Here is a 22603-nt window from a genome sequence, read left to right as displayed (position 1 = left end):
AATGTTCTAGCATGAGGCTGGCAACGAATGTCTTTGTACGAAGCTGAAGCATGTTTGCGAGATTTTTGTCGGTATGCCTCGGACGGGCAGCGTCGTTCTTCGTCGAATTTTGCAACAGTATGTTGCCATAGTTTGGTGTGGCCCTCATCGTAACGTAGACATTTTAGTGTGGAGTCTTGTAGTATTGGCTTTAAAAACTTTATTTTTCTTCTCAAGACATTGCTGAACTATTTATATTTTTGCAGCACTTCGTAGACAACTAGTTTACAACAGAATGGGTATTTGGAAAGATGTATATTGAATCATTTTCGCCCATCTTCTTTCTTCAACATCAGTCTTGGAACTCTTCCTCTTCTGTTGTTCCAAGCATCTTCCTTTCTTCAGACTTGAAAGTCGTCTCTTCTCTGGGTAGGATGTGGGAAGTTATTTAGTACGAGTTGCTTTGAAGTTTATTATTATTGATGTTATTTACTGATGGCTATCAGTGATTATTAACGTTTTAATATGACTTACATGATGAAGTCCTAAGCTCTTACTTATCTCTTTCTATGCTCGGTTTGTTCTGTCTATACTGTTTTGTTTGAGTGGTGGAACATCGTTCTTTAGGTCCAGAAGGCTCTTGCTCTTCCACCTATGTCTGACCCTGTACTGCCCTGGCTCAAAAAGAAGTGTAGTGCTCTCAAAAGTGACCTACCTTTCCTTATGTTTATCACAACTCGTTTTTCATTCAGAAAATCCACACCTATTATGATGTGCACAGTTAATTTCGATCTTTTGAGCTTGGCTGAAAGAGTTAATCTTGTTTGTTGATTGACATCCGCAACATGATTTTTGATGGGAACCTTCACTTTAATCTTTGTTTTCAATATCGGTAATTCTTCATTAGCATTGCACTGGTTAAACAAGGTCTCCGAAATCGCTGCTATCTCGCTTCCGTTGTTTATGACTACATTAACTGGGATTTTCACCACCATGGCTTTCGCAACTGTTTGAATCTCGACCGGCTTGTCTGTTCTTTCTCATCTCCCTTCCTTAAAGCATCCTCTATTTAATGTGAGTCGTTTCAGGATTTTTATGTGTGAATTCAAACCTTCTATCCGGTATGCCTCGACCACTATCTCTCTCTCTTCTAAAACTTCTTCTTTACATTTAACTTCGTCTTCCCTCAACTCAATAACCTCTGTATCTTCTTTCTTCGTGCAAAATCCCAAATAATCGCATCTAAATGCCCTTATTATATCTCTGTAAGTTCCATCATTGTATACACTGGAACGTGAACCCAATTGTAATTTATATTAAACTTCCGTCGACTGCGCATTATCTTCCTTGAGTTCGCTTTGCCTGGTCTCAGCCCCAAATAACTCAGCGATTCTAATTACTTCGTCCTTATTCCTGCTTCTGGTAGTTCGTTTTCTTCGTCGGTATCCTCCCAATTAATTTCTCCCCAGCATGATGTTGTTGGTTTCCTGCCTCTGTTTGATCCATGCGATCATATTTCCTCATTAAAATACCAGTCGTGGCTAAATGTTCATTTCTCTCGACGGTAAGTTATCCTCTTGGAATCGGCTCTCCCTAGTTTCAGTATTAAATAACTCTGCAATGCTAATTGTTTTACCTCTTATCCCTATTTCCTTTATGTCTGCTTCATTTTGTTCCGGTAGTCCGTTTTTTGTGAAATCCTCCAAACTAATTCCTCTCCAACCTGATGTATGCGATATATCAACTTCTTTCGGTCCCTGTGGTTCTGTTCCTTCATCTTTCACCTCTCGTGACAAAGCGTTTATTTCTTTCGTTACGCTGCTGCTGCTTGCTTGGGTAGATGCGCTGTTTTCCTTGACTTTGGTGCTCTCTCGTCAGTTAGAAATTTTATTGGGGTTTGGTGGCCTTATCTCCACAACTTCTTTCGGTCCTCGCTGTCTTTGTTCGACTTGGTGACACGGGTTTCGTTGCTGGTAATTTACCGGCCTGTTTGTCATCCAATACCCACTGCGATTAACGATATTCCCCTTGTAACAGCTATTGCCATTCCTGGGTGGATAACTGTTGCCATTTCTTGTTCCGTATCCGTTCCCCTTTTCTCTGTTGGAATCGATTGTCATTTCTCGGAGAGAAGTTAACACGCGATTCGTAGTAGTTAACATTCCTACGTGCGGTCTCTGGCGCATGTCACGGTCGTACATTCATGTTTTCATGCGAGTTTCGCTTTTTTCTTGCCTCATCTTCCGAGAATATGAATTATAATGCTCTCAAAATTCCGTTGAAGGCTTCCACATCACTGCTCTATTGTTAGTATTTTAGTGGCAACTTCATAGTACACAATTTAGTCAATTATCCATCGATGTATGGCACATCCAAACATTGGTTTTTCTTTGCCATTGCTTGGAAAAATTTTACAGGGCTCTTCTCTCCGGAATTCTCGAAGTATAGATTTTGTAGTAGTTCATACTTTACCCTGTTTTGCACTTCACTTGACCAGTAGCGTGAGAGTAACTTATCTCTGATATCTTCATATGACCAACATGTAGCTGCTACGGTTTGTGTCGTTTCTGCTACTGTTCCAGACATATGGCCACATATAAAGTCTAGTTTGTGTGTTAATGTCCAATGTTATGGCAGTCCCACTCTGGATTGATCAACGGAGGTTCGTGGGCCGCGCGAAGTGGCCGCGCGGTTTGACGCGCCATGTCACAGACTTCGCTGCCCCTTCCGCCAGAGGTTCAAGCCCTCCCTCGGGCCTGAGTGTGTGTTTTGTGCTTAGCATATGTTAGTTTAAATAGGGTATAAGTCTAGGAACCGATGACCTCAGCAGCTTGGTCTCTTAGGAATTCACAAACATTTGAACAGTTTTGAAGGTTCGTTGCTGCAGTGAATTTCCTTCACGGAAATGCTGAAACTTCATTACAATGAGGAAAAGATCGTTGTCGTAACTCGTCATGGTACTGTACAAAATTACATAATATTACTAAATTTGGAAAAAGTGTTCGATTATGTAAAATGGTGCAAGATATTCGAAATTCTGAGAAAAGCAGTGGTAAGCTATAGGAAAAGATGGTACTATACACTGTACAATCAACAAGAAATGAACAGTAAGACTTGGAGATCAAAAACGAAGTACTCAGATTGAAAAGTTTGTAAGACAGGGATGTAGTCTTTCGCACCTACTCTCCAGTCTATACAGGGAAGAAGTAATGATGGAAATAATAGAAAGGTTGAATACTGGGATACAGGGGGAAAGGTATCAATGATAAGATTCGCTGATGACGTTCCTATTCCACCGAAAGTGAAGACGAATTACAGGACGTGCTGAATTGGATGCACCGTCTAATGAGTACAGAATAGTGATAGCGAGTAAATCGAAGAAAAACAAAAAAATGAAAAGTAGCAAATAGGAGAAATGCGAGAAACGTAACCTCACGAAGTAGACGAAATTAATTAATTCTGCTCCCTTGGCAGCAAAATAACCCATGCTGGATGGAGCAAGGAGGACGCAAAAAGCAGATGAGCACTGGCAGAAACGGCATTCCTGGACAAGAGAAGTCGACCAGTATCAGATATAGGCCTTAGCTTGAGGAAGAAATTTATGAGAATTTGCCTTTGGGGTACAGCACATGGTTGCGAAACGTGGATTGTGGGAAAACCTAAGGTGAATATAGTCGAAGCATTTGAGAAGTGGTGATACAGACGTTTAAAATTAAGTGGACTGATTAGCTAAGGAATGACGAAGTTGTACGCAAAATCGGCCTAGCAGGGGAAAGATGGGAAATCCTAACAAGAACAAGGAAGAGGATGATAGGGCATCTATTAAGAAATCAGAGAATAACCTCTAAGGTACTAGAGGAAACTGTAGATGGTGAAAACTGTAGAGGAAGACAAAGATTGGAATACATCCAACTAATAACTTAGGACGTAGGTTGTAATTTCTGCTCTGAGATGAAAACTTTCTTACAGGAAAGTAACTTATGGTGGTCCACACAATAATAATTTAAAAAAACCTGCGACTGGACGTCCAACGAATGGCGACCGGTGTACTTTTCAGAAGAATCACGTTTTATGCTTACCGTATACAGCGCAAAACGTTTGGAAGCAAAGACCTCAGTCAACAGTAGGAAGGTTCCTGGCCGGAGGAGGAACCAATTACGGCTTTGGAGTGTTTTCATGGTGTTACTTGGTGTCCTCGTCATTCTGGAAGGCGCAATGGATCAACACAAGTATGCACCTACCTGTGGGGTCCATGTCCACTCCTACATTCAGTTTGCTTTTGGTCGGCACCATGGCATCTACCAGTACCAGCAGGGCAATGCAACGTGCAACGCAGTTCGAAGTCTGCTGCGTGCGTGGTTCGAAGAGCACCAGGACGAGTTTACCGTACCCCGTGGACGCCAAATTCCCTGTAGTTAAATCTAATCGAGGAGTAGGGTGTATAACAATTACGTATAATAATTATATTTTATTTGTGGTTGTTCAAAGCAGAAAAACAAATAAAAACTTATTATAACTTAAGTGAACATTGTAGAGACTTTGACACGTTAAGCCACAAATTCGGAATCCGCAGCAGTCGAACAAGGAACGGGTATCGACATTGGTCATGTCTCTGCCCAATGTGAGAAGAACAATGACCAGCGGAATTTGCACAGCAAACGACGACAGGCCAATGCACCTCCACACCAGCATATAAAATAGTGGAAAAACGGCAAGTGTGTCGACATAGGTCACGTTCCTGCCCAGTGTAAGAAGTATAGATCAAGTCAGTCACCGCCGAAGAAACTTCGCGACATTGGCGAAATCACTGAATAAATATCTCCTACAAAAGGGCTTGAGCAGGTCCTTCCAGGGGGGAAAGAAGACATGGTTAAAAGTTGCGTGGACGGATGGACTCGTGGTTAGTCAGAGGATGTCAGACTTCGCTACAACGACTTAGCCGCTGCACTGCTCGACAGATGTGGCACTGCTCCAACAGGTCAACATAGGAGGTGCTATCCCTGAGGTTACCAGAAAGAAGTTCGTGTGGCACTTACCCAGGTGGCTGGTGAGGCCGAAGGGTCTGCGACGTCACCAAATTGGTCACCTGTGGACCTACGAGTTCATGAACTCTGCCAGAAGACGCCGAACGTGAGGGGACCTGGTTCGAGTCCAGGACGGAGCACTCCGCACCAAGCCATAGTTGCTTGTTAATAGCACAAAGAGCGAATTCACAAGGGGAAGACTGCGTCGCCGTCGCAGTGAGTCACGGGTGCGGTAGTGAATGGAAGAATACTACGACGCGCCGCTGCGACACGAGCATCAACGGTCACAGGGTCACCGGAACCTGCTCGCTACGACTCAGCTGCTCCAGTGCCGCGAGGAACTGAGCGAGTTAAAGCACATTGTATTGCTCTGTTTGTTTAACAGGTCTTTTGTCTCAGTAAATGACTGTTAGTGGAACCACCAACGTTTCACTCGCACCTCACCCTCTGAACCAAGGAAAGAGCCCACTCAACTGCCCACAAAGTGTCGTTTTCCCTCCCGCCATCCCTGACAAAACAACGACCTTTGCTCCCCTCTGTCACTATCGCTCAGCATCTAGTACCACTAAACCCTGACCTGCTACAGAGGATTTACGTAAATACCTGGATTGGAATATTCGAACATTGATCGACCACCAAGAAACCTACCGTAGCAGGCCGCGGCGCTATCTCCACGTCCCTCTTGGTACCTTTCAGATCCTCATTGAATCTCTTCCTGCGCGTCTCACATTGGTCCACGATGCAAAAGGCCGTTATTCAGGCCTTTGACAGGCGGTCACATTAATGTAACTGGATGGTAGATCATGTGTTCCAGAATTCTTATTTTTGTATATTGTCATAGTTTATAACTAGTGCGCCATTCATCCAACTCATACAACAGTTTAGTAGGTTTAATCATGCAGGAGCACTGTATAGTTGACTGGTGGTGCAGTGGTATTATTCTGGACACGTACTGGTCTCCCATTCGGCCATCCGGATTTAGGTTTTCCGTGATTTCCCTAAATCGCTTTGGGCAAATGCCGGGATGGTTCCTTTCAAAGGCCATGGCCGATTTCCTTCCACATCCTTACTTAAATGGAGCTTGTACTCCGTCTCTAATGACCTCGTTGTCGACAGGACGGTAAATGCTACTTTCCTCCCTCCTCCTCCTCTATTCTGGACATGGAACCTTGATATAAATCAATTGCACAATAAATCAAATTTACAGCAGGGGTGGTAAGCATTGATAAGAATGTAAACCAGCTCTGTTCATTCTTGCACGCTTCCGATAATGCGCTACGGACGGAGCACACAATACGGAATAATTGCTAAGATAATTTCACTTTTCTGGCTGACAATAAAATTTGTTTCTCTCAATAGTCAGAACAACTGTAAACAAGTCAAACTCAATTTCACATAAAATAAATCGTTACGAATTCAGATCAAACTATCCAGTAACAGAAATAGAGCAAATTAAACGGGAACCAGCCTGTTGTTTGCCATTTGGTGGAGTATTATCCAGCAGTCTAATGTCTATATTTACGCTTCGCTGCCCACAATCTGTGACAAAATATGCATGCCAACCTCATAACGGCAATTTGTACAGTTTAGTTTACACTGTGACGTCCAATGTATCGATAAAGTTACGGCACGTAGTAAATTTGCCCTCACTACGCTAACCTTTGTTCTCTGTCACGAGTTAAACGAGGTTGCGCTCTATACTGGGCACCACATAAATGTTTCTTGTCGTTGCTGTTCCAGCATGAGCGCAGGGTTCGTTTTTAAATTGTGGGCGAATGCTATTTAGTAATGAAATGGAAACGTATGTTTGATCGCAGTAATCACTTGTTCCGCAGTGTGCACATAAGATTGTTCAACTGCAGCGAGAATTTTGGGATTTCTGCTCAAGTCGTCTCCTTTAAAAGCAAACCAGGAAATAATGAGAATGTAGTACGCCAGCTATTACCATGTTGTTCATTGTCTGACGTTAATTTCGATGACGTCGGACTGCTGTCAGGGAACCGTAACAATTCATGCGGATCATGAAGGTTAATGCATAGACATACACCGAAAATTCTTTTCCGTTTCGTTCAACTACCGTAAAGATATCCGTCTCTTACAGCAGAGCAACGTACAGTCATATATCATTTCCTGTCTTCACTCACATTTGTTGGGAAAAAGATTGCTGTATTTCCGTTGATATCCCGTGCAGAATCATTATAGATGCCACCTCATTTTCTTAGCACAAAATAGCACAAACGTTGTGCAGTATTGTTTACATGTGGAAACTATGGTAGTAACTGAATGTATCGAACTCATTTCACACGAAATCCACCATTATAAGATTAATATGCAGTACTGACACTCCTGATTGTGAAGGTCTGCATCATTCACAGATGCGCGATCACGAAATTGAATCTGAACCCAAGCGCGTCAGTAAGCCAACTCTGTCCATTTTCGATTATTCCATAAAGTCGAACAACGGCTCTCTTTTCGAATCTTTAAGGGCGCAAATGGGAAACTTGAAACGTGTTGGTGTGTGCATTTCACGCGATATTACACGCTTCCAACACGCGATAACGACCCCAGAAGTTCGACATCATCGGGTTCCAATAAGCCGTTAAAGTTCTGCCATGCTGCACAACGTCTTGGTACCAAAATTGCAAATATGGCAGAAATTTTGTAATGACAATTTTACGACTTCGTTTTAATCACAGGAGATTCCGGTAACAGCTCTATCGCCTCAAAATGATCCATCGTCTTCATGGGAATGCAGCAGTGCGGAATATTTTTCTGCTTTGACGGAAGTTATTAGGAAACCACGATATTAATGCAGCGTTTCCGAAATGTATTACCAACGAATAATGAAGATCTTTTAGTGTCATAAGACATAAATGTGTGTATATTCTTGCACGATTTTATAGGACAATTATAAAATAAGAATACAGAAAATACCACTTCTATTTTAGAATGCATATTACTCGAATAATACGACACATTTGGCCTCGTTAACGTAATTTGTTTTTTGTTGCTGTATTTCGGATAGCCAGAAACGGAAGGAAGTGATGTGAAAAACCATTCTTTCGTAATCCTTCTAATTGCACTTTTATTGTATTTGTATACACAGAAATAGAAATGGAATTCCGAAACAGATGCTTGCTTGCTTACTGGTATTGGTACTGCTTCTTGTTCGGTACATTTTCAGCTTCCAACTTGCATGCACAACGTTTTTAGTGCTCACGTTTGCAAAAAAAACTTACCTGCGTTTTCTTTGTTAGCCCATAAATGTGTGCAATGAGGAAAGAAGCAAGGCATGCTGTCATATCTTGTGCTTGTCATAAATTTTTTACATTACAGTATCGTAAATGAGTAAGTATGATTTCTGCTATCAGCTCTCGTTCCATAGTAATGACTGTATTTTAATTTTGTTAGCTCATAGACTTATTTCAGGATAAATGAATAGTTAGTAATTGTTGTTTCTTAACAGTTTCAGGCTGCTATACATTTCAATGTGAAGACATCTACCTGAGGCTTGCTTTGTTGGTGATGTCGAAAGGACACTACGAAATAAATCAGAAAAATAACTTTTTTTTTTTAAAAAATAACGTTTTTTTTTTTAACATTGCTCTACTGACTGGTTTGATGCGGCCCGCCACGAATTCCTTTCCTGTGCTAACCTCTTCACCTCAGAGTAGCACTTGCAACCTACGTCCTCAATTATTTGCTTTACGTATTCCAATCTCTGTCTACCTGTACAGTTTTTGCCCTCTACAGCTCCCTCTAGTACCATGGAAGTCATTCCCTCATGTCTTAGCAGATGCCCTATCATCCTGTCCCTTCTCTTTATCAGTGTTTTCCACATATTCCTTTCCTCTCCAATTCTGTGTAGAACCTCCTCATTCCTTACCTTATCAGTCCACCTAATTTTCAACATTCGTCTATAGCACCACATCTCAAACGCTTCGATTCTCTTCTCTTCCGATTTTCCCACAGTCTATGTTTCACTACCATACAATGCTGTACTCCAGACGTACATCCTCAGAAATTTCTTCCTCAAATTAAGGCCGGTATTTGATATTAGTAGACTTCTCTTGGCCAGAAATGCCTTTTTTGCCACAGCGAGTCTGCTTTTGATGTCATCCTTGCTCCGTCCGTCATTGGTTATTTTACTGCCTAGGTAGCAGAATTCCTTAACTTCATTGACTTCGTGACAATCAATCCTGATGTTAAGTTTCTCGCTGTTCTCATTTCTACTACTTCTCATTACCTTCGTCTTTCTCCGATTTACTCTCAAACCATACTGTGTACTCATTAGACTGTTCATTCCGTTCAGCAGATCATTTAATTCTTCTTCACTTTCACTCAGGATAGCAATGTCATCAGCGAATCGTATCATTGATATCCTTTCACCTTGTATTTTAATTCCACTCCTGAACCTTTCTTTTATTTCCATCATTGCTTCCTCGATGTACAGATTGAAGAGTAGGGGCGAAAGGCTACAGCCTTGTCTTACACCCTTCTTAATACGAGCACGTCGTTCTTGATCGTCCACTCTTATTATTCCCTCTTGGTTGTTGTACATATTGTATATGACCCGTCTCTCCCTATAGCTTACCCCTACTTTTTTCAGAGTCTCGAACAGCTTGCACCATTTTATATTGTCGAACGCTTTTTCCAGGTCGACAAATCCTATGAAAGTGTCTTGATTTTTCTTTAGCCTTGCTTCCATTATTAGCCGTAACGTCAGAATTGCCTCTCTCGTCCCTTTACTTTTCCTAAAGCCAAACTGATCGTCACCTAGCGCATTCTCAATTTTCTTTTCCATTCTTCTGTATATTATTCTTGTAAGCAGCTTCGATGCATGAGCTGTTAAGCTGATTGTGCGATAATTCTCGCACTTGTCAGCTCTTGTCGTCTTCGGAATTGTGTGGATGATGATTTTCCGAAAGTCAGATGGTATGTCGCCAGACTCATATATTCTACACACCAGCGTGAATAGTCGTTTTGTTGCCATTCTGATGGAATGTTATCTATCCCTTCTGCCTTATTTGACCGTAAGTCCTCCAAAGCCCTTTTAAATTCCGATTCTAATACTGGATCCCCTATCTCTTCTAAATCGACTCCTGTTTCTTCTTCTATCACATCAGACAAATCTTCAGCCTCATAGAGGCTTTCAATGTATTCTTTCCACCTATCTGCTCTCTCCTCTGCATTTAAGAGTGGAATTCCTGTTGCACTCTTAATGTTACCACCGTTGCTTTTAATGTCACCAAAGGTTGTTTTGACTTTCCTGTATGCTGAGTCTGTCCTTCCGACAATAATATCTTTTTCGATGTCATCACATTTTTCCTGCAGCCATTTCGTCTTAGCTTCCCTGCACTTCCTATTTATTTCATTCCTCAGCAACTTGTATTTCTGTATTCCTGATTTTCCCGGAACATGTTTGTACTTCCTCCTTTCATCAATCAACTGAAGTATTTCTTCTGTTACCCATGGTTTCTTCGCAGCTAACTTCTTTGTACCTATGTCTTCCTTCCCAACTTCTGTGATGGCCCTTTTTAGAGATGTCCATTCCTCTTCAACTGTACTGCCTACTGCGCTATTCCTTATTGCTGTATCTATAGCGTTAGAGAACTTCAAACGTATCTCGTCATTCCTTAGTACTTCCGTATCCCACTTCTTTGCGTATTGATTCTTCCTGACTAATGTCTTGAACTTCAGCCTACTCTTCATCACTACTATATTGTGATCTGAGTCTATATCTGCTCCAGGGTACGCCTTACAATCCAGTATCTGATTTCGGAATCTCTGTCTGACCATGATGTAATCTAATTGAAATCTTCCCGTATCTCCCGGCCTTTTCCAAGCATACCTCCTCCTCTTGTGGTTCTTGAACAGGGTATTCGCTATTACTAGCTGAAACTTGTTTCAGAACTCAATTAGTCTTTCTCCTCTTTCATTCCTCTTCCCAAGCCCATATTCTCCTGTAATCTTTTCTTCTACTCCTTCCCCTACAACTGCATTCCAGTCGCCCATGACTATTAGATTTTCGTCCCCCTTTACATACTGCATTACCCTTTCAATATCCTCATACACTTTCTCTATCTGTTCATCTTCAGCTTGCGATGTCGGCATGTATACCTGAACTATGGTTGTCGGTGTTTGTCTGCTGTCGATTCTGATTAGAGCAACCCGGTCACTGAACTGTTCACAGTAACACACCCATTGCCCTACCTTCCTATTCATAACGAATCCTACACCTGTTATACCATTTTCTGCTACTGTTGATATTACCCGATACTCATCTGACCAGAAATCCTTGTCTTCCTTCCATTTCACTTCACTGACCGCTACTGTATCTAGATTGAGCCTTTGCATTTCCCTTTCCAGATTTTCTAGTTTCCCTTCCACATTCAAGCTTCTGACATTACACGCCCCGACTCGTAGAACGTTATCCTTTCGTTGATTATTCAATCTTTTTCTCATGGTAACCTCCCCCTTGGCAGTCCCGTCCCGGAGATCCGAATGGGGGACTATTCCGGAATCTTTTGCCAATGGAGAGCTCATCATGACACTTCTTCAATTACAGGCCACATGTCCTGTGGACACACGTTACGTGTCTTTAATGCAGTGGCTTCCATTTCCTTCTGCATCCTCATGTCGTTGATCATTGCTGATTCTTCCGCCTTTAGGGGCAATTTCCCACCCCTAGGACAAGAGAGTGCCCTGAACCTCTATCCGCTCCTCCGCCCTCTTTGACAAGGCCGTTGGCAGAATGAGGCTGACTTCTTATGCCGGAAGTCTTCGGGCGCCAATGCTGATTATTTATCAAAATTTAGGCAGTGGCGGGGATCGAACCCGGGACCGAATACGTTTTGATTATGAATCAAAGACGCTATCCTAGACCACGTTGTATGTTTAATGAAAGCCAAAATTGGAACTGATTTTCCTCATTCAGAAACGTTGTTTCCTGTCTTAACCGATCGATATAATTGAAAGTATAGAGGCAACTAACTATAAATATTGAACTACTACGCATCAATTATTTCTTAGACTACGTCATTTACAAGTATGGTCATGCTATCGCAGAGTATAATTAACGACTCACCTGCCTTCGTAGCGTAGGTAGTGTGTGCGGTGGAGCTGGAATAGGAGCTAAGCTGGTTCCAATAGCACTTGTGGAGAAAGTTTCACCGGTAATGTCTGGCCGGAAACGGCTACCCAGTTTTACTGAAATCCGGAGTTACACGAGTCGTCTTTTTGAGCACTGCACACCTGTATTCACCCACTACTCCCACACAGCGTTCGGTATACGACAGCTTCGGACATGCTTCGTGCGGAGTCGCTTTATCCACGAAGCTGGTTTGAGTGATAAATTGTGACTATATCAGCCAAACGAAGCAGACCTGATGCATTTGCATCATAAAAAAAGAAAATCATTATGTTTGGAATGTAAACCTAATATTATCAAAGACATCGATGCTAAAATTAAAATTTTTGAATTAGCAAAGAAGTCTGACTTATTGGATCAAAAAATCAGAACAGATTTAAAAGGAAAAGAAAAACTTCTCAATACTGCGCAATACTGCATCATGGTATTATCGCTCCGGTGGAACCAGTGTTAAACATTATGGTATGATAAACAAGGAAAAAATTGTACTGTTGATTAGAACATTGTGTATTCTTAAGATAATATGATCTGTGGGAGACTGAGAGAAGAAGCTAGTGAGGCGGTAAAGACTTCTAATTGACATAGAATAGCGGGAAATGGAGGGGCGGCAAACGCTGATAAAGAGACTGCATTGGTCACGACATTAATAGAAAAGGTGGCTGTACTAGCCAAGCCATATTCAGTGTAGATGAAACTGGTCTGTCCTGGAAGAAGTTGCTTAAAAGAACTTTTGTCTTGCGCGAAGAGCAAACATTTTCAGGTTTTTAACGCTGCCAAAGAGCGTTTGACAGTAACGGTCGGCACGAATGCAGCTGGTGGTTGTGAATTAAAACCGCACAGAAGATCCAAGGGCTTTAAAATACATCTTAAATTAGTTTGCCGTGGTTTAGAAGTCATATGTTAAAGTTTGAGAACAGAACTGAAGACGAACGTTATTGTCAGCTAAATAAAATCCCATTTAAAGTGGTGCTATTAACTGACAACGCACCAGGTCATCCTCCTGTTACTCTAATTTAGACCCATGTGTGAAACTTGTATTTTTGTCAGAGAACGCAAACGGCTTGCTTCAACCGATGGACCAGGAAGCCTTTAACACATTTAAGGTTACTACACGAGACCATCTTTTGCGCATCTACATGAAACAAGAGCGCAGATGGAAACCCAGTTCTATGCAAAGAAGGGAAAGCAGAAAGGTGGAAGGAGGATATAGAGGGTCTATACAAGGGCGATGCACTTAAGAACAATATTATGGAAATGGAAGAGGATGTAGATGAAGATGAAATGGGAGATGCGATACTGCGTGAAGAGTTTGACAGAGCACTGAAAGACCTGAGTCGAAACAAGGCCCCCGGAGTAGACAACATTCCATTGGAACTACTGACGGCCTTGGGAGAGCCAGTCATGACAAAACTCTACCATCTGGTGAGCAAGATGTATGAAACAGGCGAAATACCCTCAGACTTCAAGAAGAATATAATAATTCCAATCCCAAAGAAAGCAGGTGTTGACAGATGTGAAAATTACCGAACAATCAGTTTAGTAAGCCACAGCTGCAAAATACTAACACGAATTCTTTACAGACGAATGGAAAAACTAGTAGAAGCCGACCTCGGTGAAGATCAGTTTTGATTCGTAGAAATGTTGGAACACTTGAGGCAATACTGACCTTACGGCTTATCTTAGAGGAAAGATTAAGGAAAGGCAAACCTACATTTCTAGAATTTGTAGACTTAGAGAAAGCTTTTGACAATGTTGACTGGAATACTCTCTTTCAGATTCTAAAGGTGGCAGGAGTAAAATACAGGGAGTGAAAGGCTATTTACAATTTATACAGAAGCCAGATGACAGTTTTAAGAGTTGAGAGGCATGAAAGGGAAGCAGTGGTTGGGAAGGGAGTGAGACAGGGTTGTAGCCTCTCCCCGATGTTATTCAGTCTGTATATTGAGCAAGTAGTAAAGGAAACAAAAGAAAAATTTGGAGTAGGTATTAAAATCCATGGAGAAGAAATAAAAACTTTGAAATTCGCCGATGACATTGTAATTCTGTCAGAGACAGTAAAGGACTTGGAAGAGCAGTTGAATGGAATGGACAGAGTCTTGAAAGGAGGATATAAGATGAGCATCAACAAAAGCAGAATGAGGATAATGGAATGTAGTCGAATTAAGTCCCGTGATGTTGAGGGTATTAGATTGGCAAATGAGACACTTAAAGTAGTAAAGGAGTTTTGCTATTTGGGGAGCAAAATAACTGATGATGGTCGAAGTAGAGAGGATATAAAATGTAGACTGGCAATGGCAAGGAAAGCATTTCTGTAGAAGAGAAATTTGTTAATATCGAGTATAGATTTTAGTGTCAGGAAGTCATTTCTGAAAGTATTTGTATGGAGTGTAGCCATGTATGAAAGTGAAACATGGACGGTAAATAGTTTGGACAAGAAGAGAATAGAAGCTTTCGAAATGTGGTGCTACAGAAGAATGCTGAAGATTAGATGGGTAGATCACATAACTAATGAGGAAGTATTGAATAGGATTGGGGAGAAGAGAAGTTTGTGGCACAACTTGACCAGAAGAAGGGATCGGTTGGTAGGAGATGTTCTGAGGCATCAAGGGATCACCAGTTTAGTATTGGAGGGCAGCGTGGAGGGTAAAAATCTAGGGGGAGACCAAGAGATGAATACACTAAGCAGATTCAGAAGGATGTAGGTTGCAGTAGGTACTGGGAGATGATGAAGCTTGCACAGGATAGAGTAGCATGGAGAGCTGCATCAAACCAGTCTCAGGACTGAAGACCACAACAACAACAACAACATGAAACTATGAGACAAATCAGTGAGCTCTCTGTTAAAGAATTTATGAAGTAATTCTATGTTTCGGATGACGTGAAAATTATTGGACAATCTTAGAATGGAATTTCACAGATAACTTTAAATGGTGTCTGAAAAAAGTCTGTGCCCTTTCTTTTCACTGCTGAAACACAGGAGCAATCAACACCAGATCCTGATCAAACTGATAATGTTATTGAGGAAGCGGTCAGTCTTGACAGACACTTATATTCAGAGGTGGATTGTGACGTCGACTACTGGATTCATACAGTCAGTAGCTGAGAATTGATGAACACATGGAAATGCGTGAACAAGAGCAGAACAATTAACAACCACATTCTCTATACACGATTCAAACACAAAAACAAATGGCGGTTGCAAACTCGATAGAAGGTCCAATTTCAATTGGAAAAGGACTACAAATCTTAAATGCCCTTTTTTCTGGTAGAAAATGGGGAACAAAAAAATTATTTGAGTGCTGCCACGAAATCTTGTGAGAGAAAAAGAAAGGAAAAGTTGTTAGATTTTATGAAACCTTCTACGTCACAGTAACTTCGTTTTACGTTATTGCAATGCATAATGTTGTAATGTAACATAATTAGTTGTGTTGTTGCACATATTATTAAAAAATTTTCTTCTAAATGACATTGTTTTCTTTAGTCTCTGGTTCCAACTGAACAAAATTTGTATGTATTTATATTCAAAAGTGGTTCCTGACTTACGCTCATTCGACTTACACAGATATTGTTCGTTCCCACTTACCGCGTCAGTCCGGGGTATTACTGCATTGCAAACGTCTCGGCATTCTCTCAACGGGTGCGGACGTCTGATGCTAATGACAGTGCTCCGTCATTTGAATGAGAAGTTGAAGTCTGGCGGTCCCCTTGATGCTATTCGAGAGCAGAAAGTTAGGTGTCAGTATCGGTTCTAGCCCTCTCCGTCCTCTCATCATCATACAACACAAACATGACACTAAAATATGGACACACGTCCGACACAGTCGTCTACACTCAACAAATCCACTTAACACACATGTCTCAGACTTCCCGAAGGGAAGGTGGAACTGTGCACGGAGGAAGGAAAACTTTTCTAGTGAGGAGGCTGAACCTATCCCTCGGTATTGTTCAGCCAGCCAACTCAATAACGTATTGAAGTATATAGTTTTTTCAATCTCTGCAATGAAAATATAAATATATACTGCTTTTTTAATTGGTATTGGTGATAATGTTAGTGGGAACTTTGATAAATGAATAGTGTGTAACAACCCATTGAGCAAACAGTACAGGAAAGTAGAAATTTATGAAGGGAATTTGAAGTTCAGAAAGAATAAATCGAAAGTTAGCAATTTGCCGATTGTATTCCACTTTGAAGAGTAACTGAATGGAGTCAACAGTACCTTGAAAAGAGATTATAAGATGAATATCAATGTAAAACATAAAAATGTAATGTAGTCGAGTTAAATCGTGTGATACCGAAAGAATTAGATTAGAGAATGTGATACTGAAAGTATTGGATGAGTTTGTTAATTGACCAGGAAAATAACTGACCACGATCGAAGTGGAGGTTATTAAATGAAGACTGGGAATAGTTCTAAAAGCAGAATGAGATTTTCACTCTGCAGCGGAGTGTGCGCTGATATGAAACTTCCTGGCAGATTAAAACTGTGTGCCGGACCGAGACTCGAACTTCGGACCTTTGCCTTCCGTGGGCAAGTTCTCTACCAACTGAACTACCCAAGCACGACTCACGACTCATTTTCACAGCTTCAGTTCTGCCAGTACCTCGTCTCTACCTCCAAATTTCACAGTAGCTCTTCTGCGAAGCGTGCAAGGTTCGCAAAAGAGCTTCTGTGAAGTTTGCAAGGTAGGAGACGATTTACTGGCAGAACTGAAGCTGTGAGGACGGGTCGTGAGTCGTGCTTGGGTAGCTCAGTTTGCAGAGCACTTGCCCGCGAAAGGCAAAGGTCCCGAGTTCAGGCCTCGGTCCGGCACACAGTTTTAATCTGCCAGGAAGTTTCAGTACTAAAAGCATTTCTGAAACATACGCATCTGTTAACATCGAATGTAAGTGTTTGAAAGTCTTTTCTGAAGGTATTTGAGTAGAGCGTAGCTTCGTCAAAAATGAAACTTGACCAATAAACTGTTCAAACACAAAGAGAATGTAAGCTAATAAAATGTTGGTGACATTAAAGAATGCTGAAAGTTAGGGGCGTAAATGGAATAACTTATGAGGAGGTACTAAATCAGATTGCCACAACCGGACTAAAATAAGGAACTAATTTTCATGACATATCACAAGGTATAAGGATCATCAATTTGATAAGTGTGTGAAGCGTGTGTGTGTGTCTGTGTGTGCGTGTGTGAGTGTGTGTGTGTGTGTGTGTGTGGGTGGGTGGGTGGTGGTGGTGGGTGGGGGGAAACTGAAGAAGAAAACTGAAGTGAAAGACCAAGATTTGAATACAGTAATCGGGTTAGAACGGATGTAGATTACATTAGCTACGCAGAAATGAAGGAGCTTGGATAGGATGGACTTGTGTGGAGAGCTACATTAAGCCTAGCTTGGGACTGAAGACCTCTGTCACAACACAAGGATCCCATTAAGTAGTAAGATGGTAGTACAGCACCTCACTTGAGACAATTCCTTCTTCATTGCATTCTCTAGCGTGTTTACGCTATGGCAGAAAGTTATCGAGTTTATATTTTAAAGTATTATGCTTACTCACTTTTATGAGCAAAAATATTATGACTACTGCACACCCCGAGATTGAAGGCCTCCTGATGATTTTGCGGGTACATAATGCAGTAAGGGAAGATTGTATGCGGAAGAGATACGAGCCAACCGAAGTGGTTGAGCGGTTCTAGGCGCTACAGTCTGGAACCGCGCGACCGCTACGGTGAGTCGTGCTTGGGTAGCTCAGTTGGTAGAGCACTTGCCCGCGAAAGGTAAAGGTCCCGAGTTCGAGTCTCGGTCCGGCACACAGTTTTAATCTGCCAGGAAGTTTCATATCAGCGCACACTCCACTGCAGAGTGAAAATCTCATTCTGGCAGTGCTTAGCCATCTGGTGCCGCACACTTCTGGAACTCTGTCAAGGACGTGCAGAATACATGCCAAGCAGAATCTCTGTTGTACAGTGTTTCAAAAGAGGAACAACACACTAATTAAACAGGTGGACATGTTTTGGCTCATCGGTGTACATACTGTTTTCCTAACTCTGATTGATTATTATTCAGAGCATTAGGAAAAATAAATAGACGATGGTAACTCATGCCCTGTATAGGTACATAAGACGGAAAACGTGTTAGATTCCACTCTCACCCTAACCGAAAAGCAGTTACCGTCTTCGTTACTGAAATCTTGGCATTCAGTGGAGATGCATAAATAACAGCACAGGATTCAAGCACGTCTGAGCATTTCATTTGTTGCAAGAATAATAAAACATACAAAGTACAATAACTAAAAATATATCAGTGTATCCATATTAAGCAGTTTTGGAAATGTGAAATGAAATTGTAACTTTACTTTAGATGTAATTTCCGATATAAGCAAACAAGTTAGCCGGCCAAATGGCGAATACTGCTCTTCAGCGGTGAATCATTGTGCCCAAAAATTGTTTGCGCTCTGCGTACAAAAGCGGAAGAGGCCACTACAGACTACAGAACAAAAGTAAGTGCAACTAGATATTAATTAAACGTAAACATACAACTCGGGGAACGCGCAAGCCAAACAAACGTTTCTTTCGGACAGGACAACTCCATGCTCATAACGTGGTCAGCTAAAACATTACGCTCACTAAGATATAAATTTATTACGTTAACTGAAGCTCAGTCAAAGCCCAAAATGCGTTTTGACGTAAATAAAACTAGACAAAAATTTGCTGGTTTCTTTATTTCTACAAGTAAACGATTACTTATAGTGGCTACATTAATCAAATAGGGCAAGTAAGAAAAATTATTCCTTATTGTAAGTAATGATACCAACAGAGACGAATAAATTAGTATAAGCATTGTAAGAGCCTGCCTGCAGCACGCCAGCACGCCTAAAACCTTCATGCCGTCTACTGACACACATACTGGAAGACGAGTGGCCGAGTGCAAAAAATCTTTGCACGCTGCATTTATCCTGACAATTAAGTATGAGTAAGATGAACAGCTGGTTTCAGACAAGCCATAGTGGCTCACCAATATACTTTCGTATGCGTATTCATTTCGAAGGTCTGTACCATAAATGGATACTTGCAGTAACCAGCTTTTGAACTGGAAATACGTAGCTTCTGTGTAGGAGATGGAGCGAATCCACCGTTACAGTACATGGACTAGATGGGTGTGCCACGTGAATGGAATGTAGTTAGGCATCGTATTATCTGGCAGCATGAAAGTCGAGCGCAGAATGAGTAAGGCTCATGATTTCAAAGCATTTAATTAATTTATCAATGGTAGCGGTGGTTAAACTCTATAGCTGCGGATTTAATTATGTGAACAAATGCAGCAACCAGGTTCCTTTTTTACAAATTTAAGCACGCCATAATACATTTCAGGATTTCATCCATCCTTAGTTGGTGTAATGCATTTATGTTTTCTTCAGTATTAGCACACAAATCAATCTGACAGTGTGTATGTTCTACATCTACTTGTGGAACTTCCAAAAGTACTCTGATAATCACTGCGAAGTACGAAATTTTGTGTGTTGTCCGTCTTGTGTTTCCAGTGCTTTGCAACCATTTTTAGGGACACCTGCCTATTATAATTCCCAAGGTTTTGTGGTTTTCCACCATTCTCGTACACGGTACATCGACAGTGTCGAACCCTCTGGCATTCATTATTTTACACCTTTCCCTGTTTATTTTTGCAGCTGAGACTGTGTTGTATTTGTCAATTTAGGTTTTTGTGCGCCTACGTCACTGAAAAGTGCAATTGACGAACAGTCGTCTGAACAGAGTTCAGACACTTGACATGTGTAATGCCAACAGGCCATCAATAGAATGGTCGTAGCATGTCAGTACCTTAAAAAAGAGGTGTAATGTAAGCTCAGGATGCCACGGTAACACTATTAAAGCTGTATCCAGATGAATATCCCGTCTTTTACTGGCTACAAAAGCAAAGAATGATGCAGTTAGACATTTAGCTTACATGCTATACTAGACATAGGGTTCTGGTGAATTGCCTTCCTTTACTTTAAAAGCAAATTAATTATCTGCATATCAGTACAAAAAATTGTGCTGCTTTCCTTTTCGCTAAAATTGTTCTTTGCCGCACTAAATCATTTTTCTCACGAATTCGTCATTCTATTGCACCACAGTCAGAAACCACTCAAAGAGCTGTGTCTTCTGATTATTTTCGTCTTCAATTAATGCGTACTATAACCTTTGTGCCCGAACTTTCCACAATGGTATTTAAAAACAGGGTGAACTGAGTGTATCTTAGCCAAAGCATCAAATGAATGCAACTACCTAAAATTGTATGGTGTGTGTGTAAAGTACACCAACATAACTGCAGAGGAAGCAGGACTTCTTGCTGCTTGGATCAAAAATAATACAACTTAATTATAGTTTGAGGATTGCTGGATTCCTTCATGGTGTTGTAGCATTGTATGTTATAAATTATACTGGTGATGATTATTTCGCGATAATACATTTTTTCAAATATTTCTGAAAATACATAATTTTATCCTAACAGGAAAGAAACTACGATAATCCAATCAACTGCATGGGTATTTTTCGCTTTTTAAGTTATACTAGACTTTGAAAGAAGTTTCCTTTGGCTACCAAACAGCGTACATTACTAACTAGATAGGAGTAATGAGCGTAAAACATGGACGTATAATTGATGTAATCTCTAGTAATGGACATTAGCGGTCCTTAGACTTCTTTAGGAGTGTACGTCATTAGCGTTCCACTTCAGAGAGGATTGTTTCGTAAGCTCCTTTGCGGTTTGGAATTTTGGTCAAAGAGCAGCTTGCATCGCACATTCAAGGTTTCAGCGTGACACACACAACCTTTACATTTTTTAACGGTTGTAATCCGTCCGTCTACGGTGAGTCACAAAAAAGTATCCTGACATTTTCTGTAGTACCAGCGTACTTTAATAATATGAATAGCGAGAGCGACATTATGAAACGAGAACTACTGTACCTTACAACAGATGAATGATTTATCAAAATTTCTGGCCTAGCATGCAGTAGTCGCATGGATTTCTTAGGGAAGCCCAACATTTTATCCTCATCTGTGGAGTGGGTGTTGGCTTCAGTATACTGCAGACAGTGACTCACTGCTGAATGAAATGTAATTTATAAGTGAATTTCATTCGGTGCTGTGTGTCATTTCACATGTTTTTTGAATTCAGGTTTCGCTAACACCCAAGGAACAATATACGAGCGCATGGAATAAAAAAACCAGCAGTGTGACTGAATTGTAGAGTTCCTTGCAAATAGAACACAGCGAAAGAACTTGCCCCCCTTCTAACACCCGTGTACCGCAAGTCTCTAGAGGAACGGAAGGTTCCAAATGATTGGAAAAGAGCACAGGTAGTCCCAGTCTTCAAGAAGGGTCGTCGAGCAGATGCGCAAAACTATAGACCTATATCTCTGACGTCGATCTGTTGTAGAATTTTAGAACATGTTTTTTGCTCGAGTATCATGTCGTTTTTGGAAACCCAGAATCTACTATGTAGAAATCAACATGGATTCCGGAAACAGCGATCGTGTGAGGCCCAACTCGCTTTATTTGTTCATGAGACCCAGAAAATATTAGATACAGGCTCCCAGGTAGATGCCATTTTTCTTGACTTCCGGAAGGCTTTCGATACAGTTCCGCACTGTCACCTGATAAACAAAGTAAGAGCCTGCGGAATATCAGACCCTAAGCGCGTCAGTTTGGAACCGCGTGACCGCTACGGTCGCAGGTTCGAATCCTGCCTCGGGCATGGATGTGTGTGATGTCCTTAGGTTAGGTTAGGTTTAAGTAGTTCTAAGTTCTAGGGGACTGATGACCTCAGTAGTTAAGTCCCATAGTGCAAAAAAAAAAAAAAAAAAAAAAAAAAAAAAAAAAAAAAAAAAAAAAAAAAAAAAAATATCAGACCAGCTGTGTGGCTGGATTGAAGAGTTTTTAGCAAACAGAACAGAGCATGTTGTTATCAATGGAGAGACGTCTACAGATGTTAAAGTAACCTCTGGCGTGCCACAGGGGAGTGTTATGGGACCATTGCTTTTCACAATACATATAAATGACCTAGTAGATAGTGTCGGAAGTTCCATGCGGCTTTTCGCGGATGATACTGTAGTATACAGAGAAGTTGCAGCATTAGAAAATTGTAGCGAAATGCAGGAAGAGCTGCAGCGGATAGGCACTTGGTGCAGGGAGTGGCAACTGACCCTTAACATAGACAAATGTAATGTATTGCGAATACATAGAAAGAAGGATCCTTTATTGTATGATTATATGATAGCGGAACAAACACTGGTAGCAGTTACCTCTGTAAAATATCTGGGAGTATGCGTGCGGAACGATTTGAAGTGGAATGATCATATAAAATTGATTGTTGGTAAGGCGGGTACCAGGTTGAGATTCATTGGGAGAGTCCTTAGAAAATGTAGTCCATCAACAAAGGAGGTGGCTTACAAAACACTCGTTCGAC

The sequence above is a fragment of the Schistocerca americana genome, chromosome 8 (assembly GCF_021461395.2).
Source record: "Schistocerca americana isolate TAMUIC-IGC-003095 chromosome 8, iqSchAmer2.1, whole genome shotgun sequence".
Taxonomy (NCBI): Eukaryota; Metazoa; Arthropoda; class Insecta; order Orthoptera; family Acrididae; genus Schistocerca; species Schistocerca americana.
The sequence above is the reverse complement of the archived record's forward strand: the minus strand, read 5'-3'. Positions refer to the sequence as shown.